The sequence below is a fragment of the Mustela lutreola genome, chromosome 2, assembly GCF_030435805.1.
Source record: "Mustela lutreola isolate mMusLut2 chromosome 2, mMusLut2.pri, whole genome shotgun sequence".
NCBI lineage: Eukaryota > Metazoa > Chordata > Mammalia > Carnivora > Mustelidae > Mustela > Mustela lutreola.
Genome location: NC_081291.1, coordinates 21,006,733 through 21,031,632, shown reverse-complemented (window position 1 = coordinate 21,031,632; position 24,900 = coordinate 21,006,733). Strand labels below are relative to the sequence as shown.

Below are 24,900 nucleotides of genomic sequence, written 5' to 3'. Positions count from 1 at the left end.
CCAAAACACCTACAAAGGGTGTTAAGGCACAAGGAAGAAAGGTGTTCCACAAATAGAAATTAATATAACTAATGCTGAACTATCATTCACTGAGTGACAAAGCAGATTCCAAATTTCTAAGGGAGTAACAATCCTATGTCTTTAGGTTCATTAGGTTTTAGAAAGGAAGCAATAAATCAATTAGATGTCATCAGCTTTGGAAGTGAAATTTATTCTGAATATGAGTATGATGATAATTCAACAGCAGCTACTCTAAGTGGAAGTCAGTATCTGTAATCAGCATAACCCCTCTGGTTCATCCTAGACTGCTTGAGGTAAGTGTTTTGCTTACAGTGTGTTTGGCTGATTATGGAGCAGCTTTTAGAGGACAATTTTTAATTAGCAAGTATCTCTAGGTAATCTGAATGCCTGTCATTTTAGAGAAGAAATTGTGCGGTAGTGGAAGAATGACAATCACTTAAGAGGTAAACAGTAACAAGGAGAAGCCTCCTGTAAACCCTCAGTTAATGAACATCTTCAAAACAGCCCCAAGCTCCTGATAGATAGAAGCAAACATCAATTAAACATCAACAACCACACATATTATTAGAATATGAGACATTGATCGAGGCCCCTACTCAAAAAACACTTTAAAAAGAACTTTAAAATAGTACCCAGGTATCAGATACCCCAAACAGAGAATAAACCGAAAAGTGACAGATTTCTTAAGTCCCACCAATTTAGCTCTACCCTTCATGAGCCACTAAATTTCATTACAGGGATGACACAATGAATTCTTTTCTCTACTCTTCAGAATCACACCACCTAGGTAAAGGGCAGGTTTTGCTGTTACTGATCTCCTTCAAAAAAGCAACAAAAGGAAACTGGCAGGGGAAAAGCTGATTTTAGCAGGCAGTAGTGCAGTCAATTACATTTTGTCTGTATGGGGCTCCACCCACACAAACACTTCCAAGTGGGCACAGCCTTTCAAACACAGGGAAGGTAGCCCTGACTTGAGAAATTAGCTCTCAGAACTGTAAGGCAGACAAGAGGAAAAAAGTTGTTAAGGAAAAAATGCATCTCCCTCATTTGCTCCCCAACCCATGTGAAACTGTCTCAATCTCCAGGGAAGAGGAGCTGTAGGAGAGATTATGGGTGTGCTGTGCCTTAATGAGGATGGGTATTCCTACAAAGCAAATTCTGGGAATCAAATTCTATTTTAATGAAACTGGAGAACTAGCTATTTAAAGAAGCTCTAAAAAGAACCACTCTGAAAAGTAAATACTCAATCCCTAAGTAATATGTTAATGTCTACAGTTTAATACACTGGGTTTCCTAATGGAGGCTATAATTATGAAGAAACCCACAGCCAATCCCACTCCAGTCCTTTACAGCAATCTTGAGAGTGAAGGAAAAGTTTCCTCTGTCCTGCTAAGTTCAAAAACATCGACACCTGTCTATAGAGCAGTGGCTGGCCAAGAATCAGTGAAATTAATCATGCGGGCACAGCCCTAAGACACACCCCTGGGGAGCAGAATACACAGAATAGAAAAACACAAAGACACACAGGTACTAGCAAAGCCTTTGTTCACAAAGCAGACAATGCTTGGAGAGTCCACACAGAAATCATAAAACTGTGGCACACACTTCCTCACCACAGCATAGCAGCCCATGCAATTTCAGAGATGTCGTTCTGGTCCTGGGCAGCATCCTGATGCTATGTTTGATATTAAAAAAATAATTCCAAACTGACATGTCCTCATTAATTTTGGTGACCTTGAGTTGTATTAAATTCCCCCAAATTATCTCAAAGCAATTCCACAGTGAGTGCCATGCACACTTCCTTTTCCATTAAGAGTATAAACAAAATGGGACGCCTGGATGGCTCAGTGGGTTATAAGCCTCTGCCTTCGGCTCAGGTCATGATCTGAGAGTCCTGGGATCAAGTCCCACATTGGGCTCTTTGCTCAGCCGGGAGCCTGCTTTCCCCGCCCTCGCCCCCCCCATCTCTGTCTCTGCCTGCATCTCTGCCTATTTGTGATCTCTGCCTGTCAAGTAAATAAAATCTTAAGAAAAAAGAAAGAGTGTAAACAAAACCATGCACTTATGCTAATTTACAGGGGGAGGAGCTTTAAGAGCACAAAAAACGTTCAGTCTAAAAACTTTAGGCAACACTTCTTCAAAGAACAGCACTAGTCAAGCAATTTATATAATTCAAAGACTAAAGAACAAAATAAGAGTTCAGTCCACTTCTAGCACTCAAAGGGTACTTTGGATTTTTCCAGCCTGCTGAGAGATCCACTATGGATCTCTGAAGTTATTTCAAAACACCTTTCCTTAAAAAAAAAAAACCTTTCCTAGGCAAGACAAAAACCTGATGCATACACGTAGCCCAAACGCCTTTTGATTATCCTTTGGTTACTTAAAAACACATTTAACATACACAAAGCAGCCATAGAGCTAGAAAATGACACAGCTCAAGATATTTTATTCAGAAATCTAAGGAGACTTTTGGCAATATGGAGCTTAATTAAGACAAAATAAGGAAGAGAAGGTGAACAAAACATTCAGGACTCCAAGGAGCAGGGCCACAAGAGACAACTCTCTCTAAAAGGCAATGCAGTGGAGCTCGGTTCAGGGACTCAGCACCAAGCACAACAGAGGCACTGGAGCCATGTTTACAGAATCCATCAAGAAACCTAAATTCTGGGGCACCTGAGTGGCTCAGTGGGTTAAAGCCTCTGCCTTAGTTAGACTCGGGTCATGATCCCAGGGTCCTGGGATTGAGCCCCATATCGGGCTCTCTGCTCAGTGGGAAGCCTGCTTCCTCCTCTCTCTCTGCCTGCCTCTCTGCCTCCTTGTGATTTCTGTCTGTCAAATAAATAAATAAATATTAAAAAAAAAAAAAAGAAGAATCAGAATTTTTTTTGAATTACTTTAAAAAAAAAAAAAAGAAAGAAAGAAACCTAAATTCTAGCCACAGCTCTATGGGAAACTGGCTGCATGACCTTGGTCAAATCAGTTCTCCCTCAGCTTCCTTACCCCTCTTAGATGAGGGCAAGAGAGAGACAGACCAGAATACCAGAATTCATCTTGAAGATCCCTTCCAGATTCTATGACAGCAGTTCCCAAAGAGTGGTCCAGCGACCCCTGAGATCCTCAAGAAGGGTCAAAGGAGCCACAAAGTCAAAATCATGCATGAGTTAAAGAGCCATTCAAAGTGCAAGATAGACTAATGGATTTTAATATAACAGAATACAAAAAGTTCCTTGATATAGTTTCAAATTCCATATTACAATTAACCTTGAAGAAACTACCACTTGTCAGAGTTTCGGTTACAGTATCAAAGAATACCCACATAATTATCTGAAAAGGCTGCTAAAACACTCCTCCCTTTTCCAATTACATTCTTCATCTACTTTAACAGCACAGTAAGTCAACAAAACAATAAGTCACAACATGCAGAAGCAGATTTGAGACTCTGTCTCTATTCAATCAGACATTTTCAAATTTTCAAATGTGTAAAACAATTCTACTCTTCTAATTTTTTCATTTTGGTGACTATAGTCATTTTTCACTAAAAATTATGTTAATACATTATGAGTCTATTATACTTTAAAGAAATTGGTACTTTTACTTTACTAATACAGTGACTATTGATCATTATAAGCCATATAAACAAAAGCTTTTGGGGATCTTCAATAATTTTTAAAGTATAAAAGGATTTAAGACAAAAAGCTGGAGACCTATTGTCTTAGAGTACCTATTTTTAGGTATCATAAAGAAAAACTAGTATTTAGAAAGAATGTAACAAATAGGACCACATTACATAAACATAAAATATTTAATTTAATACTGTATTCAAATAAAAAGTACAAGCTTAATCTACTAATGATATACACAGGTTATTTTACAAATGTAATTAACCATCAAGGCCAAACTTTCTCAGTGACTGAAATTAATATCACATTTGCAAAGTCAAATTTTTACTTTTATTACTGAATCTCTGCTATTCACATGCCCTGTAAAATGGCCAAGGGTTGAGGTTCCCTGTGTTTGCCCCCAAAGCTCCCCGACTTGGGTCTATCACCCAAGAGGTCACTGAGCAGCATATCCCTGCAGGGTCAGTCCCAGGCATTTTGATAAGTAGGAATAAACTCCAGAGGGCCACTGCTGAGGGAAGTAAATTAAAGACTCACTTCATTCTCCATGGAGTCAGCTGGAAAAAAGGGGGGAGGGAGGGTGACAGACAACTGCGTGAGGAAGACAGGAGCTAAAGCAGGGGTGTGCTTTGGCTGTGAGAAGGCTAGGTGACAAAGCCACTACTGCCCAGAGGAACCTGGGCTCGGAAAAATTCTCTTCCTCTCTCTCAATTGACACACATGTGTGCGTGAGCCACATGAACATTTTAAACCATCAGTATAATGTGAGGGTGATTAAAAAAAAGAAGAAGAAAGTAAGGTCCCAGGATCTCTGAATACTGAGGATTAAGCAAGAGCAAAAGCAATTTTGGCTAAATGTGTTACCATTTAACTTGTAAGCCCTGTATCTCTTTCTACCCAGCTCTCAATTCTTCAAGTAGAGGTAAGAGAGAGGTAAGGGTCTACAAGGCAGGAACATGTCTGGCCTACTGAGGCCCAAGCCAGCCCTAAGTCCAGATCAGCCTAAGAACACATTGGGTTTATCTACTAGATGGTTAAGAAGAGGCTCAGAGAGAAGCCAAACCGTGGCTGGTGTCCCGGCCCTCCAATTTCCACTACAACTACCCCACACCCCTCTCATCAGTCTCTTCCCAAAGCCCAAGCCCTCTGATGCCGCTCCCTTTTCCTAGGAGTTCTATCACTGAGCCATGGAGCTCATGCTGGATGCCTACAAATCCAGACAAACAGAAGCTGAGCAGAGAGGGGATGGTTTGTTCTTCACAGCCCTGCAAACATTCACACAACCTTTAGTGAAGACTTCTCTGTATCTAGTCAACCTATCCACTAGACACAAATCCTGAAAAGTTCTGTGCCAGTAGCATTTTGACAAATCAAAGCTTTTTTTTTTTTTTTTTAAAGATTTTATTTATTTTTGAGAAAGATGGAGAGTGAAAGGGAGCAGCAGACTCCCCACTGAGCAGGAGCCTGATGTGAGGCTCAATCCCAGGGCTCTGAGATCATGACCTGAGCCAAAGGCAGCTGCTTAACCAACCAAGCAACCCTGGCATCCTAGCTTTTAAAAATAAGACTATAACAGAAACTCTACATAAATCCTTCTACAATACAAATAATAACCACAATTTTCTGAGTTGATATTGATCATTTTAGATTCTCAACTGCCATTCATTTTAAAACAGCTGTAACTATACAGTATACAGATTGTATGCTATCGTTTTTCCTAGACTGGCATCAACTACAAATAAAAGTCTTAATGGATGACTACTATTTTGTGACATATACTCATATTTTCAAAACAGTCTACAGGAAAAATTTAATATACTAACATCATTGTATTTACATGGTTATTCAAGTTTTTCTCTTCGGCTTTGCCAAGTGACTTGGGCACGCTGTATGGTCAGCTCCTTAAAAACACAGGTTAAAAAAAAAATAGGTAAACTCTTCTTACTATCTTTTTTTTTTTAAGTAGGCTTCACACTCAACACAGACCTCAAACTCACAACCTTGAGATCAAGAGTTGCATGCTCTACCAACTAAGCCAGCCAACTAGTCCAGGTGCCTGGACACAGGTAAACTCTTCTGGCTCTAAAATAAATGGTAATGCTAGTCAGGTACACACACCCCTACGGTAACTGTGATACAAAACAAAAATGTATTTAGTCTTTTCCCCTGGTTCCTGGCAGAGCTCCCCAAATCCTTGGAATTTTCTGAGTGAAGGAATATCTTTTGTTGTTTACACTGAGCCCCCTTTTGATCACACTTAAATTTGTGGCAATGAAGCCACTTAGGGTGGGGTCCCCAGATAGCCTCAGGACATCCTGGGTGGCTCAGTCCATTAAATCTCTTGATTCCCGCTCAGGTCATGAGCTCAGGGTCCTGAGACCAAGCCCAGTGTCAAGGCTCCCCGTGCAGAGGGGAGCCTGCTTCCCCTCTCTCCCTCTGCCCCTCACCCTACTCTGTGCATGTATGTGCTTGCTCTCTCTCTCTCTAAATAAATCTTTAAAAAATAATGTCTTTAGGAAATACACAATGAAGTATTTAGTGGTAAAAACATATAAAAAACCTCCTAAAAGACATTTTAACAAGAGAATAAAAACATCTATTCCTAGTTTTCCGAAGATTTAAACACTTAACAAGTACGAAATATTTCCAAGTACAGATTCGAAGATTACCTAGCTGCATATTCTCTATAATTAATTAGTAACAAATTAGTATGAAACTTCCTTTAAGACACAAAAATGTAGGGTTAAAAGGGCTAATTAAGCCTCCCAGCATCCCTATGTGAAAACAGGATGTCCTCTAAGTAGGTGATAGGCCTCTCTCCCTCTTCCCCTGAGCCCAGCAGGAACTGGAACCATCTCTGAGGCAAGTCTCACCTGGGTTCCCTCTGGAAGGCTCTAGCTCTAGTCAATGTCATAAAAAAAATAGCACCCCACAGGCAGGTAGAAATTGGACTCACCATCTCATCCTCCCTTTTTGTATAGACGTGGCCCAGTTCTGAAGTCTTCTAAGGAGACTTACATAATCTATCTAGATTACATGCTTCACTGTTACTTATGGCCAAGGTTATTCAACCAGTGTCCAGTGCTTAATCTCCTACACACACACACACACACACACACACGTGCATGTGCACACATAAGCATGTGCACATGCACTTCATCGTTACAGAAAGAAGTAGCTTAAGATTCACACCACTGAACCACTCAGTTAAGTACACTTGCGCTACATCTCTCTCTGGTCTAACGTTGGACATGAATATTGACGAAAACAATGACATCTGAAAATCAGCAAAAGTAAGTGGGGAAAAAGAGTGTGACTTAACCTAAAGCAATATACTGAAGCAGAAAAAAAGTTGCTTCTTTCAAACTCATACTTGTATATCTTCTTTGGGGAAAAGGATATGAAGTCTGGACAAAACTCAGGCTATAGATTTTGCTAGAAAACCTACAGGAAAACCTCATCTCTATAAACAGAAAATAATGGATGTTGACCCTTAGGAAGAAGAGCTATCTCTCAAAGACTGAAACATGGCTTGTGTGGATGCACACACCAAACCAGTTATCTCTCATCACTCTTCAGATAAAGATGCTTATTCCGTGGAGGCAAGGCCATAAATCCATTACACCATACAGACGGTACAGAGACCAAAATAATACACACAAGAATCTTAGGGCCACAATACTCTCTTGGTAGAAGGGACAAAGGGCACAGACTGAGATGAACAAAAAGTCTGAGGAAATAATTTAAAGAAAAAAGTAGCTGATAGCTATTCTGTACAAAGAATGGTCAAAGGAAAAGACAGAAAGGTTAGAAATTAATTAGTTCAAATTATTATGGTCCAATATTATGATATAATAAAGACACTATGCCAGGCACTGTGGGAGTGATACAAATACATGCCTCAAAGAATGATACAGAGCAAGAAGCCATAAGACTACCTGACTCCCCAAAAGAGAAAGAGTCAATAATAATGTCATTTTGGGACACCAAAGAAGTCTATAGCATTTGAATAAATAACAAATACCAAGTCAAATCTAATCATAATTTAAAATGAATACAAAACAATAAAAAAATGAAAAATGACGGGACGCCTGGGTGGCTCAGTTGGTTGGGCAGCTGCCTTCGGCTCAGGTCATGAACCCGGCGTCCTGGGATCGAGTCCCACATCGGGCTCCTTGCTCCGCAGGGAACCTGCTTCTCCCTCTGACTCCGCCTTCCACTCTGTCTGCCTGTGCTCGCTCTCGCTCGCTCTCTCTCTGACAAATAAATAAATAAAATATTTTAAAAAAAAAATTAAAAATGACATTTTTGTGGGCACCTGGGTGGCTCAGTGGGTTAAGCCGCTGCCTTCGGCTCAGGTCATGATCTCAGGGTCCTGGGATCGAGTCCCGCATCGGGCTCTCTGCTCGGCAGGGAGCCTGCTTCCCTCTCTCTCTCTCTCTGCCTGCCTCTCCATCTATTTGTGATTTCTCTCTGTCAAATAAATAAATAAAATCTTAAAAAAAAAAAAAAAAGAAATGTGCTATTAAAAAAAAAAAAAAGACATTTTTGTCCCACCAAGAAATTTACAATGCATTATAGTGTTGTGGTTATCTTGATCAAGAACTATGAAATACATACCATTCAAATTTCAAGATTAGCAAAAACCAAGATTTAGTGTGCTATTTTATAGCATCCCTACTGATTACACTTTTGCCCCAAAACCTATAAAATAATCTGCAAAAGAAATTATTAACTGAGAGTGAGTACTTGAATACTGGGTATACAAAAGTCATGAAGGTAGGCAGGACCAGAAGATGATGCCAGGTTAACAGTTCTAGAGCTTTCCAGTAGAAACCAACAAGGCAGCACCACAATGACCAAGGTCCATCTAACAATTTGGACAAGGGCTCCCGGCTTGGCATCCTGGCAGACAGGAGATCCTGCAAATTCTCCCACTGCAAAACATCTAGAAATATGAATAAAATTATATATAACACTTATCTTATTTTAAATGCACAGCTGTTTTCACAAAACAATAACAACAACAACAAAAACAATAGAATAGACCAAAGGATAAGAATGAAAGGCAAACTGAAAATATAAATATTCTTGCAAGCTGACACTATGTCAATCCTAGAAGAAGAGGGTGCCAATCCTATGGGTGGGTGGAGGTCAGATTAAGAAACAATGGCTTGGGGCGCCTGGGTGGCTCAGAGGGTTAAGCCTCTGCCTTCGGCTCAGGTCATGATCTCAGGGTCCTGGGATCAAGTCCCACGTCGGGCTCTCTGCTCAGCAGGGAGCCTGCTTCCTCCTCTCTCTCTCTCTGCCTGCCTCTCTGCCTACTTGTGATCTCTGTCTGTCAAATAAATAAATAAATAAAATCTTTAAAAAAAAAAAAAAAAAAAGAAACAATGGCTTGAAAAAAAAAAAAGAAAAAGAAAAAGAAACAATGCCTTGTGGTTCAAAGAAGCTAAAAAGTAAAGTCTACAACCTCTACATAAAGACTGGAACTTAGGGCGCCTGGGTGGCTCAGTGGGCTAAAGCCTCTGCCTTTGGCTCAGGTCAGGATCTCAGGGTCCTGGGATCAAGCCCTATATCGGGCTCTCTGCTCAGCAGGGAGCCTGCTTCCCCCTCTCTCTCTGCCTGCCTCTCTGCTTATGATCTCTGTCTGTAAATAAATAAATAAAATCTTTAAAAAAAAAAAAAAGGAGGGGGCGCCTGGGTGGCTCAGTGGGTTAGGCCTCTGCCTTGGGCTCAGGTCATGATCCTGGGGACCTGGGATGGAGCCCTGCATCGGGCTCTCTGCTCAGCAGGAAGCCTGCTTCCTCCTCTCTCTCTCTCTGCCTGCCTCTCTGCCTACTTGTGATCTCTCTCTCTGTCAAATAAATAAATAAAATCTTTAAAAAAAAAAAAAAAGACAGGAAATTAAAGAGTTATACTCTCAGTAAAGAATGGTGTGGAAAAATGCCCACAAGACAACATAAAAGGTTATGTCAACCTGGTTTGGAGGAGGGGAAAAGTATCCAATCTACATGGTCCAAGAAATTAATCAAAACTAAAGTGGTCCAGGGGTGCCTGGGTGGCTCAGTCAGTTACGCATTAAACTCTTGATCTCATCTCAGGTCTTGACACCAGGGGCAGGAGTTCAAGCCCCTCACTGGGCTCCACACTGTGCACAGAGCCTACTCTAAAAAAGTGGGGGATGGGAGAGGCACCTGGGTGGCACAGTCAGTTAAGCATCCAACTCTTGGTTTCAGCTCAGGTGGTGATCTCAGGATTGTAAGATCAAGCCCTGCTCTGCTGAGTGCAGACACTGCTTGGGATTCTCTCTCCTCCTTCAACCCCTCCCCCTCTCAAATAAATAAATAAATGAATCTTAAAAAAAATAAAATAAAATAAAGTGGTCCCAGGCAAGTGATATACACCAGTCACCTAGAAGTAAATGTAGAACATCTCTAGGACATACCTCTACCTGGACCACATAAGACTCACAGGTAAAGCCTTATTGAAGATGAACTCACAATCCTAAAGGACAAACACATGAGAAACTAACCAAACAAAAGCAAGAGTCAACAGGGTAAGACTAAAACTAGTTTACTAATAAAAACTTCCGATAATAAAACTACTAGATTGAAGGAGATAAACTATATACTATCTGGAAAGAGGCAGAAAAAACTTTCATAAAATTTAAAACCAATTCATGATGACAAAAGCAAACAAACTCTTCACAAACCAGATGAAACTTCTTTCAATGGATAAAAGGAATCTACCAAAAGCCACAACACATTTAGTATGGCTAGGAGCATACACTACAAACTCAGGTACACGATATGGATGCATGCTATCAGTATTTTTATCAATATCAAGTTGTCAGAATTTTTTTTTTTAAGATTTATTTATTTACTTTAGAGAGAGAATGAATGAGCTCAAGCAGGGGAAGGGGCAGAGGGAGAGAATATCCAAGCAGACTCACACTGAGTGCAGAGCCTGACACAGGGCTCAATCCCTTCACCCATGAGATCAGGACACTCAACCAACTGAGCCACCTAAAAGCCCCCATGTTGTTAGAGTTTCTAACAAACAGACAAGACACACGCATACACAAAGCATAAAGATAAGTTCAAAGAAAGAAAATTGTCAACAATAAAGGATCCTACTTATTCTACATTAAAAAATCTATAGTTAAACTACTATTAGAAATGCAGGAGAGCTTAGTAAGGCAGTTAGATGAAAGAACAATATAGGAAAATCTACCTTCTTTTTTAAGATTTTACTTTTATTTATTTGAGAGAGGGGGCATGCATGAGCAGGGGAAGGGGTAAAGGGAGAGGGACAAGCAGACTCCATACTAAGGAGGGAGCCCAACAAAGGGCTCTATTCCAGGGCTCCAGGATCATGACCTGAGACAAAGGTATGCACTTAAGTGACTGAGCCACCCAGGCACCCCAAATCTATCCTATTTCTATATGCATTCAACACCCACTTAGACAGAAAGTATAATTTTAAAAATACTACTTGTAATAGCAATAATAACCATGTTATCTGGCAATAAATCTAGGGAAACATATCTAAAACTTTTGCGGTAAAAAGTGTAACAATCTCACTTAAAGAAATCTAAATAATCAGAAAGATGTGATATGTTCCAAGATGAAGACTCATATGTCAATTTTCCCTATGAACTCAATGCATTTCTAATCAAAATCCCAAGGCACAAAATGCATAAACTATAAAGGGAAAGATCAATACATTTTACTACATCAAAAATGAAAACGTCTGCACAAGAAAATATCATAAACAAAGCAAAGATAATCCATAGTCTAAGGGATATGTGCAGGCACAGAACTAGTGGAAGGATCAGTATCCACAATACACGAGGAACTCTTAAAAACCAGCAAGAAGATAAAGAATAGGACTAGGTAACTCTTAGAAGAGAAAACTCAAATGATCAAAAGACATTTCACACATATTAGATAAAGTTTTTGCCACAGTCTGACAGTACAAAGTGCTGGAGAGGCTACTAAGTAAGGGCCTACAGACAACTGGTGGAAGTATAAATTGATACTTTAAATAACTGGAAATATCTAGCAAGATTAAAAATACCCAGCCCTATGATTCATAATTTTGCTCCTAGGAAAATTCTAGAACAGGTATACAAATAAATTTTGAAACTATGCTGTATCATTTTAAGGATGGGTGGGGGGAAAAAAAGCAATCTAAATACTCATTAATAAGAAAATGCACAAATCAGGGCACCTGGGTGGCTCAATCAGTTAGGCATCTGCCTTCAGCCCAGGTCATGATCCCCGGGTTCTGGCATTGAGCCCCGCATCAGGCTTCCTGTTCAGTGGGGTGCCTGCTTCTACCTCTCCTGCTCCCCTTGCTTGTGCTCATCCTCTCTCTGTCAAATAATGTCTTTCAAAAAAAGAAAATGCAAAAATATATTATAGCCCTCTCATCCAATTGAATATTATACAACTTGAAATAAATGAATTAGAACATAACATAAATCCCTATGGATAAACTTCAATGACATAATATTAAGTGAAAAAGTTATGGAAAGATAAATACAAGATAATAACCACTTATATAAAGTGTTAAAATATACAAAACAACACTCAATGCTGTAAGGAAACATATTCAGTAAAAGAAAGAAAACATGCATGAGAATAACATGTAATTCACAAGAGTGTTACTGCTAGGGTAAGAAAGTAAATGGGACTGGGGCGCCTGGGTGGCTCAGTGGGTTAAGCCGCTGCCTTCGGCTCGGGTCATGATCTCGGAGTCCTGGGATCGAGTCCCACATCGGGCTCTCTGGCAGGGAGCCTGCTTCCCTCTCTGTCTACTGTGATCTCTCTCTGTCAAATAAATAAATAAAATCTTTAAAAAAAAAAAAAGAAAGAAAGAAAAGAAAGTAAATGGGACTAAGAAGTTAAATATCTTCACTTTGGTTTTTTAAGTATGAATATCTGAAGCAGGATTATGATATATTGAGATATGTTAAAGCTGGAGGGTCATAAGCATTTTTGTTATACTATTCTGAATACTCTCCTGTATGTTTGAAATAAATAAACAAAATAAACAATAACCAACAACCACCCAAAATAATAAATAAAAGTTCTGACAAGCAGCAACCACTAAAAGTCATTTTTCTGGCATTAAAAATTAGTTTAAAAAAAAAAATCATTTCCAGGGACGCCTGACTGGCTCAGTCAGTTGAGCATCTGACTCTTGGTTTTGGCTCAAGTCATGATCTCAGAGCCGTGGGATCAAGCTCCATGCTCAGCATGGAGTCTGCTTCTAACTCTCCCTCTGTTCCTCCCCCTCCCCTGTTCTTTCTCTCTAAAATAAACAATAAAGATAAAATCTTAAAAAAAAAAAATCAGTTCCAGCTCTTATAAAGGAAGGTTCATCACATCATTCCAGCTGGTGACCCAACCCTAAATCACCTTTATCAATTACTAAGGACACACGCTTGTGGCAATGATCTGCTGAGCTTCCACAGGCATGCTATGCTGCGGAAACTGTATCACTTATTAAAATTCTCACATTGGGGCGCCTGGGTGTCTCAGTGGGTTAAGCCGCTGCCTTCGGCTCAGGTCATGATCTCAGGGTCCTGGGATCGAGTCCCGCATCAGGCTCTCTGCTCAGCGGGGAGCCTGCTTCCCTCTCTCTCTGCCTGCCTCTCCATCTACTTGTGATTTCTCTCTGTCAAATAAATACATTAAAAATCTTTAAAAAATAAAAAATAAAATAAAATAAAATTCTCACATTAAATCTAACTGGATTAATATGTAATGATTTTTTTAAGTAATAAAATTAATATTTGATGGACATAAACACACTGAAGGAAGAACATACTTGCCAATTAAACAGAACAGCAGGCCCGGGGCATCTGGGTGGCTCAGTGGGTTAAAACAGCACAGCAGGGGACACCTGGGTGGCTCAGTGGGTCATGACTCAGGTCATGATCCCAGGGTCCTAGGATCAAGCCCCGTATCAGGCTCTCTGCTCCACAGGGAGCCTGCTTCCTCCCCTCCCTCTCTGCCTGTCTCTCTGCCTACTTGTGATCTGTCAAATAAATAAATAAAAACTTAAAAAAAAAAAAAAAAAACAGCACAGCAGGCCCTGCTCTGCCTGTGCTAGATGGTGTCAGATTTGGCGAGGGGGGGTGGACACACACTACTCTTGGGGAAGGACAGTCACCTGCCAAGATACTACCTCAAAACCTCCTCTCCTTAAAAAGAAGACAACTGGTGCGCAGGGGGTACTGGTGTTAAGCAACTCTACAGACAAAAGGCCTTAATCTCAATTAGTAAAGAATCAGAAGGACGGAGGAATTCAGTACTTATACATGTTCCTGAAGCTCAATCCTGGCAATTTATGTTGTCTTCCCAGAGCATCTGAGACTGACAATTAGACCAAGTAGCATACAAGGAGTGAAAAGGCCGCCCTGTTCTCACCTCTAGACACTGCCTCAGGGGTTCCGTATCTTACACTATCATCAATAAAATGGGAAGAAATAAAGCTTCTCTCATTTGGATTTGTACAAAGGCATCAAACACATGATCCTCAAATGAAAAATGGTTTCTTAACAGCATCCTATTATAAATATATAAATAACAGGCACTACAGGCTTCTGCAAAGCTGTACCTGCCCCATTTTAACTCTCTTTCCCCTATTATAGTATCACATCTGGACTAATTTCTCCAACAGGCTGTCTCTGGTTTAGACAAGAAGCCAATATCCATGCTGTATTAAGCATAGATATTAATTACCCACTTTAGAGGGTTAAAGGAAAGGAAGACACTGTGTTTATTTGTAAGAGTTTATTTATTTGAGAGGGAGAGAGACAGAGCCCACGCATGTGTGCACACAAGAGGATGGTGGGGAGAATTTCTGCTGAGCAGGGGGCCAGATGCAGGACTCCATCCCAGGACACAGGGATCATAACCCTAAACTGAACAGACGCTTAACCAACTGAGCCACCCAAGTGCCCCTTTTTATTTATTTTTATTTTAAGTAGGCTCCATGCCCAATGTGAGGCCTGAACTCAAGACCCTGAGATCTAAAAACAAAATGCTCATGCTCTACCCACTGAGCCAGCCAGGGAACCAGGAAAGGAAAACTCCAAGAGCACCTCTTATACCGCATAGAGGCCATTTCTAACTCCTTGCTCTGTTTACATTTGGTTAGGCATCCTAGATAATAAATCTCTTATCTTCAGTAACATCTATGGAGGACTCCAAGTCTACTGTAATCTGCTAACTGTGGCCCACAGTAGGCATTTGTTTTCCTGCACAAGGCAGAGACAAATTCCTTCAATGCTTTGGAAAAGATACCCCTGGCCTGTAGATTTTCTGAGTCCTTACCAAGGCCTGGCAGCAGCTTCAGACACTTCAAAAGACCTATCTATACAATACATTAACACCAGGATAAAGACTCTAGAGCCAGCTGACTCGAAATCCTGAAAAACACATCAATAGATGAATCAATTATTTAATTTTGCTTTCCAAAAGATGTCTCCTCTAGGCTGCCTCTAAACTTGACAGGAAGTACAGTGATCCTCCCCTTATCTGCACATGGTCTTCCTTCTGACATATCATCAGGTCAGTAGTAGCCTAACAATACGTCACAATGCCTACATCATTCACCACACTGCATCTCATCACATGGGCATTTTATCATCTCACATCATCACACAATACAGTAAAACATTTTGAGAGAAAGAGACCACATTCACATAATTTTTATTACAGTATACTGTTATAATTGTTCTATCATTTTTATTGTTAATCTCTTACTGTGCCTAATTTATAAATTTAAACTTCATCGTACATATGTATGTGTAAGAAAAACACAGTACATATAGGGTTTGGTACTATCTGCAGCTTCAGACATCCACTGGGGCTCTTGGAACATACACCCCACAGGTAAAGAGGGGCTACTGTAATCAATTTTTAAGGAAGATTTGAAAATAAGCACAGCATATTTAGGGAACTGAGAGGAACAGGAGAGAAAGGAAAGGGATTATGATCTGTAGAGGACAAGCCGATACTCCACCACCTAGTAACTAAACCTTCCACACCTGAGCCTTTTCCAGTGCCAAGGAAAGTCAATACTTTCATTATCTGCAGACTTAATCAGTTAAAACTCACCAAATGTACTACCACATGCTTATACACAGAAAAGAGTTAAAAAGGAATAACCCCTTCTCAGCAAAATGATAAAGTGAATACGACGCTACTACTACATTCTAACTGCTGACCCTTGTGGTTTTTGATAAACACACGAGCCAGGGCGGGGTGGTGCGGTGAAGACCGTGACTTTATAAGCCAAGAGGTTTTTGGGGTTTTTTTGTTGTTGCTTTTTCACAAAAATGCACATGCACATTCTCTGGGGGTGCCTGGGTGGTTTAGTAGGTTAAACATCTGACCCCTGATTTTGGTTCAGGTCATGATCTTGGGGTCACGAGGTCAAGACCCTCCCCACAGGCTCTGCACTCGTCCCTCCCTCACCCTCTGCTCCTCCCACATATGCATGTGCATGCACGCACACATGTACCCTCTCTCTCAAATAAATAAAATATTTTTAAAAATAAGAATAGAATAAAATAGGGGCGCCTGGGTGGCTCAGTGGGTTAAGGCCTATGCCTTCGGCTCGGTTCATGATCCCAGGGTCCTGGGATCGAGCCCCACATTGGGCTCTCTGCTCTGCGGGGAGCCTGCTTCCTCCTCTCTCTCTGCCTGCCTCTCTGCCTACTTGTGGTCTCTGTCTGTCAAATAAATAAAATCTTAAAATTAAAAAAAAAAGAATAGAATAAAATAAAATGCACATTTTCTGGACCCTGACATAAAGAAGCTCTGAGATCTTGGATGAGGCTGTTCTATAAACCTTCAGAGAATGAACAGAAGTCATGACTGAGAACCAGTACTTGGAAAGCTCAAACACCCTAAGAAACCAAAGCCATTACTTAAGGATACAGCCTCCTGGGGTACTAGTAACAAAGAACACTGTGTAGCAGTAGAGGTCCACTAAGCTCAGTTCAAAACATGGCCTGCAAAGAAAATGTGCTGGAAGAAATGTGAAGATGGAGTAAAAGACAGGAAACAGAACCAGTTAAAAAAGAAAGGCCAGACTTGAGAACCATTCAGGAGGTAAAATGAACCGCTAATGAAGTACTGTTCTTCAAGTCTCAAAGAAAGAGTAAAAGACACAGGAGGCTTCTCTTCTAGGTTTCCCTAACCAGTGCCTAGGGTGCTACTGTCACGTCCTCCTTAGACACCAGCCCAGGCTAGAGACCAGATGTCATGTATATCCCAGCTTTTATTATCAGCAATGTTGAAGAGGCAGTAGGTATATCACAGGGCAGTGTCGAGAGACCCAGGTTAAAGGTACCAGTTAACTGAAACAAATTATTTACCTTCTCCTCATCTGGGGTAATGACATCTACACATCAGGTGCAATAAGGGTTCATACAGCATATGACCCAGCAACACAGTAACTACCTAATAACCTAGCACAATGCAAACAAATCCTACATAGATGTGAAACTTATTTTACAGTGTCTCTCATGAAAACACAAGTCTTACTGCAGCTCCAGCCCATCTGAAAACCCCAGGAGGTGAGGCTGTCCAATATACAGCAGTATGTTGGTTCTCATATAGACAACCATGTTCCACTTAGGGAGAGCCTGTTTTTCTTTCTGTTAAGTGTATAACATCTTCCACCACAGTATGTGCTATCTGGTTTCTAAACAAATAAAACTGCAGTTGGAGAGCTCATCTCTTCAGACAGCAGCTGGGATACTGCACAGTTTTACCCAAAATTTAAGTAAAAAATTGGCCCCAAACCCAGAAAATAGGCATTTCATCCAGATAAAACTGGATAAACCAAGTCTACAAACAATGACTGAATAAAACAGTAGGGGAAAGAAGAACACACAGACAGTGAGAATAACCCACACCAAATGTCCCACTCATAGAAGAAGGCAACCAAATGGGCTCTGGAATATATCAGTTCAGATCTGCAGCCATCAGGTGAGGCAAAAGTTGCCAAGTGTAAGACACTGAAGTTACTAAATGAAAAATATCCAGGACAGAGATATTCTCCTTTTAAGCTAGAAATAAGATTTATGTAAGCGGTAAGAACCAAATGTTCTACCTACATGAAGATTCAAGATTCCTCATGAGAAGATAAATAGCTTGAGAGCCATAACCTGGGAAAGGAAGAATATCAGTGGATACAAAATTTTAAAATATTAAATGTGAAAGAGTAACAGTTTCCACTTCAATTGGCTGTTTTATTGGTGCTACTACTGTTTCACAGATTTGATTTCTCATAAGTAATGCACTGATTTTATACCTCACAAAGGCACTCTTTGCCACTTTCACTTATGGAATAACAGTATGGGAAGTGAGTCTTCAAGGGAGAAAAATGAGCCCAAATGCCCTTGATGTGGAATTGTTCTTTAAGATGCTGTCTTAGCACATGATTCTGATTTAATTTTAATTTAAGAAAAAAATCAAGTCTTCCTCTAAGCATCTAAAATGTTTCAAAAAACATTTAATCTGAAATATTCACTCTGGTGTCAATAGATGAAAAACAAGCCTAGCAGGGGCCATCTGACAGATGAGACCAGGTCACAGGTCTCTCTAATGGAGGAATTTGGGCTAAGAGCACTGGTTGGGTCAATCAGGTAAATTTCAACTTGCCCTAACCAGAGCTCAAAGACAGACCTGGTAAGGTTCATGAGCAAATAAATCTACCAATGTATGAAACAGATGGATCTGTCAAAGAGGCTTCTAACCTTTAGAGGAAGAGTCTCTCTGAGAACATACAGAGCAAATTTCAGGGAAAGAATTTCAAGACCATTTTTACAATAAATTTTGTCTAAAAACAAACAAAACCTTATTAATATTTAAACCCCCATTTAAAAAAATAACACTCATGCAAGTATTTATATAACACGGGAAACACACAGATATACACATGAAGGAAATGCACCAAAAGGTTAACCATTTTCATCTCTGGGTGGTAGTTTTCCCAAAAAATTTTTCTTTTTTATTCTTTTGTTTTATAATAGATATGACTTTATAACTGTAAAATCAGCATTTCATCTTTATATGTGTTTTCTTTCTCTGTAAAGCCAAGCAATCAGCAAACAGACCCTCCCTGGCCTCATCTCCATCCTTTGTAGCACCATATTCTTCAGGCTGTTGATTGCCCCTATTCATATCCACATCCAGTGACCGACCACGCTCTCATATTGCCTCCAAAAATTCTCTGGGTACCTACTGTAAGTGCCTTATCTTAGCTAGGGCTCCCATGAAAGCCTAAAGCGAAAGATCATCAATAAAGTCACCCTTGAAAAGGCTTTTCAACTGCCCACGTAAATACACTATAGTTTCATGTATATATTACTGTAGACATATACACTGAAACAAATTCCAAAAGGCTGTGGTATTCAGAAATTAAACCCTCATGTGTTTTGCTGCTTGGACCAGTCCAGTAATTTTATGAAGATTCCAGCTTGCAGGCCTTCCCTATTCATCCTCTTGCTTATCATTTCCAACACATCTTTTTACATCAACAATTCTCTATGGCTCCCCATTACTATTATTCTCCTTCTTCTCCTTTTCTTTCCTTCTCCTTCTCTTCCTTCTCCTTCTCTTTTGGTAGAATACTTAACTCATCACCACACCACCTAAAAAATTTCTCTTCTGCCAATGGTCAAAAATTCTTGAAATGTACAGATTTTGTCATATTAACTGTAATGACACTACCTGCATACACTGCCTGTGGGTACTCATTCCCTGAGTAAAATGGTGAGAAGAAATTACCTCACTATTTAAGTCATTATTTCTTGCTCTTTTTTTTTTCCTTTTGCAAAGAATAGTTCGATTTAAGGTAAAATGTTAGTTGTAATTCCATTACATAATTAGAGTACTTTTTTACTTGGAGTGCAAAAAAGGATTCAGTGTTGGTGGGCCTACTGTCAATCTAGTTAAGGACAGTGTTGAGATTATATTTATTAAGAGCTAATGAATAATAGAGACCCCAAATGCACCAGAGTTCAGAAAAGGAAGTAACAACATCTGAGGTTTAAATGCTGTTGGAAGGCTTTCTGGAGGAGGCAGACCTTGAAACAACCCTGAAGCACAGCAGAATTAGATAAGTGAGGAGGGAAGGAAAGGACATTCTCTGCACAGGAATCACAGTTGGATCTAAGTAATGCTGAAACGGCAGAAAGTGTCAGGTTTTCTGGAAAGGAAGATAAAACAAATCATCACTGAATACTGATTAAACATGTACTACTGACCAGTACTGGTAGGCACTGAAGACACACAGAGGGAATCCTCATCACAGAGTGATGACTAGAACCCTCCAGGATCATCCCATCAACTGACATAGATATGTAAGCATACACTGTGAGCAATCTGGCAAGTACAACATACAACTAAGGTTCCACTGATGAACAGATTAACATATCCATAAAATGAAATATTTTTCAGCAATAAAAGAGAATAAAGTAGTGACACACGCTACGACATGGATTAACCTTGAAAACATCACGCTAAGTTAAACATGCCAGTCACATACGGCCACATACTGTCTGATTCATTTATCGGATATTCCCAGAAGAGGCAAATCCATAGGAACAAAAAGTAGATTAGTGGTTACCAGGAGATAGGGGAAAGGGAGAACAGAAAATGATAACTTAATATATATGGGTTTCTGGTGCCTGGGTGGCTCAGTCATTAAGCGGCTGCCTTCAGTTCAGGTCATAATCTCAGGGTCCTGGGATCAAGCCCTGAATCGGGCTCCTACTCAGCGAGGAGCCTGCTTCTCCCTCTCCCACACCCTCTTGTTTGTGTTCCCTATCTCGCTGTGTCTCCCTGTGTCAAATAAATAAATATTTAAACAAACAAACAAATAAATAAGTAAGGGTTTCTGGGGTGCCTGTGGCTCAGTGGGTTAAAGCCTCTGCCTTTGGCTCAGGTCATGATCACAGGGTCCTGGGATCAAGCCTCGCATCGGGCTCTCTGCCCAGCAGGGAGCCTGCTTCCCCCCTCTCTGCCTGCCTCTCTGCCTACTTGTGATCTCTGTCTGTCAAATAAATAAATAAAATCTTTAATTAATAAATTAATAAATTAATAAATAAGGGTTCCTTTTCATAGCAATGAAATGCCCTGGAATTAGATAGTGCTAATGGTTGTATAACCTTGTAAATGTACTAAAAGCCTCAGAATTAAAGACTTAAAAATGGTGAAATTGCGGCGCCTGGGTGGGTTAAAGCCTCTGCCTTCGGCTCAAGTCATGATCTCATGGTCCTGGGATCGAGCTCCATATTGTACTCTCTGCTCAATGGGGAGCCTGCTTCCTCCTCTCTCTCTGCCTGCCTCTCTGCCTACTTGTGATCTCTGTCAAATAAATAAATCTTTTTAAAAAAATGGTAAGGGAGCCTGGGTGGCTCAGTGGGTTAAAGCCTCTGCCTTCAGCTCAGGTCATGATCTCAGGGTTCTGGGATCAAGACCCGAGTTGGGCTCTCTGCTCAGTGGGGAGCCTGCTTCCCTTCCTCTCTCTCTGCCAACTTGTGATCTCCATCAAATAAATAAATAAATAAAATCTTTTTTTTTTAATGGTTAAATTTATGATAGGTGAATTAAAAACGAAGTGGGGGGGTACGGCTGGATGGGTCAGTCAGTTAAACATCTGCCCCTTGGTTTCTTTCAGCTCAGGTCGTGACCTCAGGGTCATGAGATCGAGCACCTCATCAGGCTTTGCACTGGATATGGAGCCTGCTTAAGATTCTCTCTCTTCCTCTTTCCCTGTGCTCTTTCCCCCCACACTGTGCACACATATTCTATCCCTCTTTCTCAAAAAAAAAAAAAAAAAAGGGAAGGAGAAGGAAGGAAGGAAGGACAGACTGACAAACTAAGCCTCTATAGGACACAGAAGGAAATAATTTTACCTGGAAAGACTGGGCAAGGCTTTCCAGAGCAGGCAACAGATCTGAATGTTAAAGGACAGTGTCTGGGCAGCCCAGGCAGTTAAGTGCCTGCCTTTGGCTTGGGTCATGATCCCAGGGCCCTGGGATTAACTCCCTCGTCAGTGTCCTTGCTCAGTGGGGTCTGCTTCTCCCTCTGCCTCCACTCCCCCTGCTTGTGCACAGGTTGGGAGTAAAGAAAGAGACTGAAAGAGATGAGAAGTAGACGGGCCAGATCCTGACTCAACAGTGTCCTGAAGACCTTGCAAAGGAGTCTGAACTTTGTCCTATACAAGGACTGGCAAATATGTGGCACTTGGCAACACTTTCCTGTCTCTATTTCTGGCAGACATAACCATTATACTGTTGAGTGCTTCTCTGCTGAGCTCAGAAGTGGACTCAATAGCTAACTCCATGCAGTCCTCCCCATAGTCTATATGCCCCTATAGAGAGCCACTGAAGGATAAGTGGCATCAACTAAATTCCCAAAAAGAGCACTGTGGGGGCGCCTGGACAGACGGTTCATTCAGTTAGGTGTCCAACTCTTGATTTCATATCAGGTCATGATGTCAGGGTTATGTGATCAAGCCCCAAGTCAGGCTACCCGTAGAGCCTACTTAAGATTCATTCTCTCTCTCTCTCTTTGCCACTAGCCTCCCTCCCCATGCTTGCACACACCTGTTCTGTCTCCCTAAAAAAATAAATAAGTAAAAATACAAATAAAGGGGTGCCTGGGTGGCTCAGTGGGTTAAAGCCTCTGCCTTCGGCTCAGGTCATGATCCAGGGTCCTGGGATCGAGCCCCATATCGGGCTCTCTGCTCAGTGGGGAGCCTGCTTCCCTCCTCTCTCTCTGCCTGCCTCTCTGCCTACTTGCGATCTCTGTCTATAAATAAATAAATAAAATCTTTAAAAAAAACAAAACAAATAAAAAGAACACTCTGGTGGCTGCATGGAGGCAAGGAGATTAGGCAGAAAGCTGCTATAACGCTGGGCAAAAGGTGGGGAGACTCTGAACCACAGAAGGGACAGTGAGAAAGGAGAAAAGTAGAAACATTAGAGACTGAGAAGACAAAACTGGTAAGGCTTCAGTAGCCAACAGGAGCCCCAAAAAGAGAGCCTTGGTCATCCTATCTCCCCAGCAGCCAACACAGTCCTTGGTACATAGGAAGGGCTCCATAAATATTAACGAAATTGTTAAATGTTTTATTGACATTCTCTCATTATATCGTAACAATAATACCATGTGTTAAGTAATGTTATCCCCATTCCACAAAGAGGAAATCTAAGGTTTAGAGACATTAAGTGACCTATCCCAATTATACCCAGCTAGAAGAGTAGTAGAATTTGATTTCAACTTAGACTTCTAACTCCAAACTCTTACCCGTGGCCCGGGTTTCCAGCTTAAACAATGGTGTAGGTAAGTGTTGTTAAATAGTAAAATGCCAGAAACAGCTGGAAAATGAATTGGGATTATAGATACAGACTTAGGTGTTCCTGCCAAACTTAGGTAGCTGAAGCCTCAAATATGCAAGAGCCTCAGGGAATATGTGTAGAGGGGAAAGGGTAGCCAAGAAAAAGCCAAACCACAAGGGAGTAAAGAATAGTAGACGGGGGCGCCTGGGTGGCTCAGTGGGTTGAGCCGCTGCCTTCGGCTCAGGTCATGATCTCAGGGTCCTGGGATCGAGTCCCGCATCGGGCTCTCTGCTCGGCAGGGAGCCTGCTTCCCTCTCTCTCTCTCTGCCTGCCTCTCTGTCTACTTGTGATCTCTCTCTGTCAAATAAATAAATAAAATCTTTAAAAAAAAAAAAAAAGAATAGTAGACGGCAGGGACGCCTGGGTGGCTCAGTTGGTTGGACAACTGCCTTCGGCTCAGGTCATGATCCCGGAGTCCCGGGATCGAGTCCCGCATCAGGCTCCCAGCTCCACGGGGAGTCTGCTTCTCCCTCTGACCTTCTCCTCGCTCATGCTGTCTCTTACTGTCTCTCTCTCAAATAAATAAATAAAATCTTAAAAAAAAAAAAAAATCTTAAAAAAAAAAAAAAAATAGTGGACAGCAGAGAAGAACAAGCCAGGGGAGCATGTTATTCAGGAAAGACATTAGCAAGACGGGCTTAATCAAGAGTCAAATGCTACAGAAATTTCACTTATGGAGGGGTCACAGGAACCAAAAAGACATTTAGGGAAGGAATTCTAAAAGGAGTTGAAGGCTGCCTGGTGTTTCCATTTTAAACCTGGTGTTTCTCAGGGCATCAGAATCTGAAGAACTTATTAAAAATACACAGTTTCCCAGTTCCCACCAATAGTGATCTTATCTAAGTGACTCAGTCTGGTTAAGTCTCCTCCATTTTGTCATTTCTAAACTGCAAGTAATAGCACTGATCTCATAGTTTTACTCTGAAGACTTTACACGCTTTGAAGAAGTCCCACAGCTGATTATGACACTACTTGAAAACTGGCTTTTAGATATCCCAGCTTCAGGAACCACAGAAGGATTCTTAAGTGGAGAAAGATGGGCAAAAGGGAGTCCTTCCAGAACTGCAAAGATGAGAGAATGGAGGAAGGAAAAGCAGCTGTCACAATCCAGGACTAGACCTGAAGGGCTTGGGTTAAGGGAAAAGCAAAGAAACCAGAAGAATGGAGCAGAGGTAAGGCATCCCTTTACCAAAATCAGGAAGAACAGGAGAACTGGTTTAGAAAGGAAAAAATAAATTTTTTATTTTTTATAAACATATATTTTTTATATACATATATTTTTATCCCCAGGTCTGTGAAAAAATAAAGGAATTCATGCAAGGTATTTGATAAGGGAAGTGAAAAATAAACATCAAAGAGCTAACTGGCAATAAATGTGTTTTGGAGAGGAAAGCAGTAAATCAATTAAGAATATGGGCTCTTGAAAAAATAAAATACAAAATATAGACTCTGAGATGAGATGGCCTAGGTCACAGTCCCAGCATTGCCATTTTGTATCTAAAATGACACTGAAGAAGTTACTTAATTTCTCTAAACCTAGGTTTCATTTATAAAATGAGAATTAAAAAGTGCATATTTCATATAAGATTTTTTAAATTAAGTGAAAAAAAAATTAGTGCATTCCTTTGTATCTAATAAGTTAACTTTCAATAATTGTTGATTACCTTTAGCTACTCCATAATGACAACAATGTTACTGGAGATGTTTTGAAGAAACTAAGTCATATTATCCAAGAGAACAATCCTTGCAACTCTGAGAGAGGACAGGAAAGCGGAGGATTCTTCGAATTGGAATCAAGGAATTAGTACCTAAATTAAT

At 40.6% G+C, this 24,900-nt stretch overlaps 1 protein-coding gene across 6 annotated transcripts in view; it reads right to left on the bottom strand.

Moving 5' to 3' along the window:
- The window catches only part of RAD54L2 (RAD54 like 2), a 115,566-nt gene that overhangs the window by 76,153 nt on the left and 14,513 nt on the right, over positions 1–24,900 (bottom strand). The window lies entirely within an intron of this gene.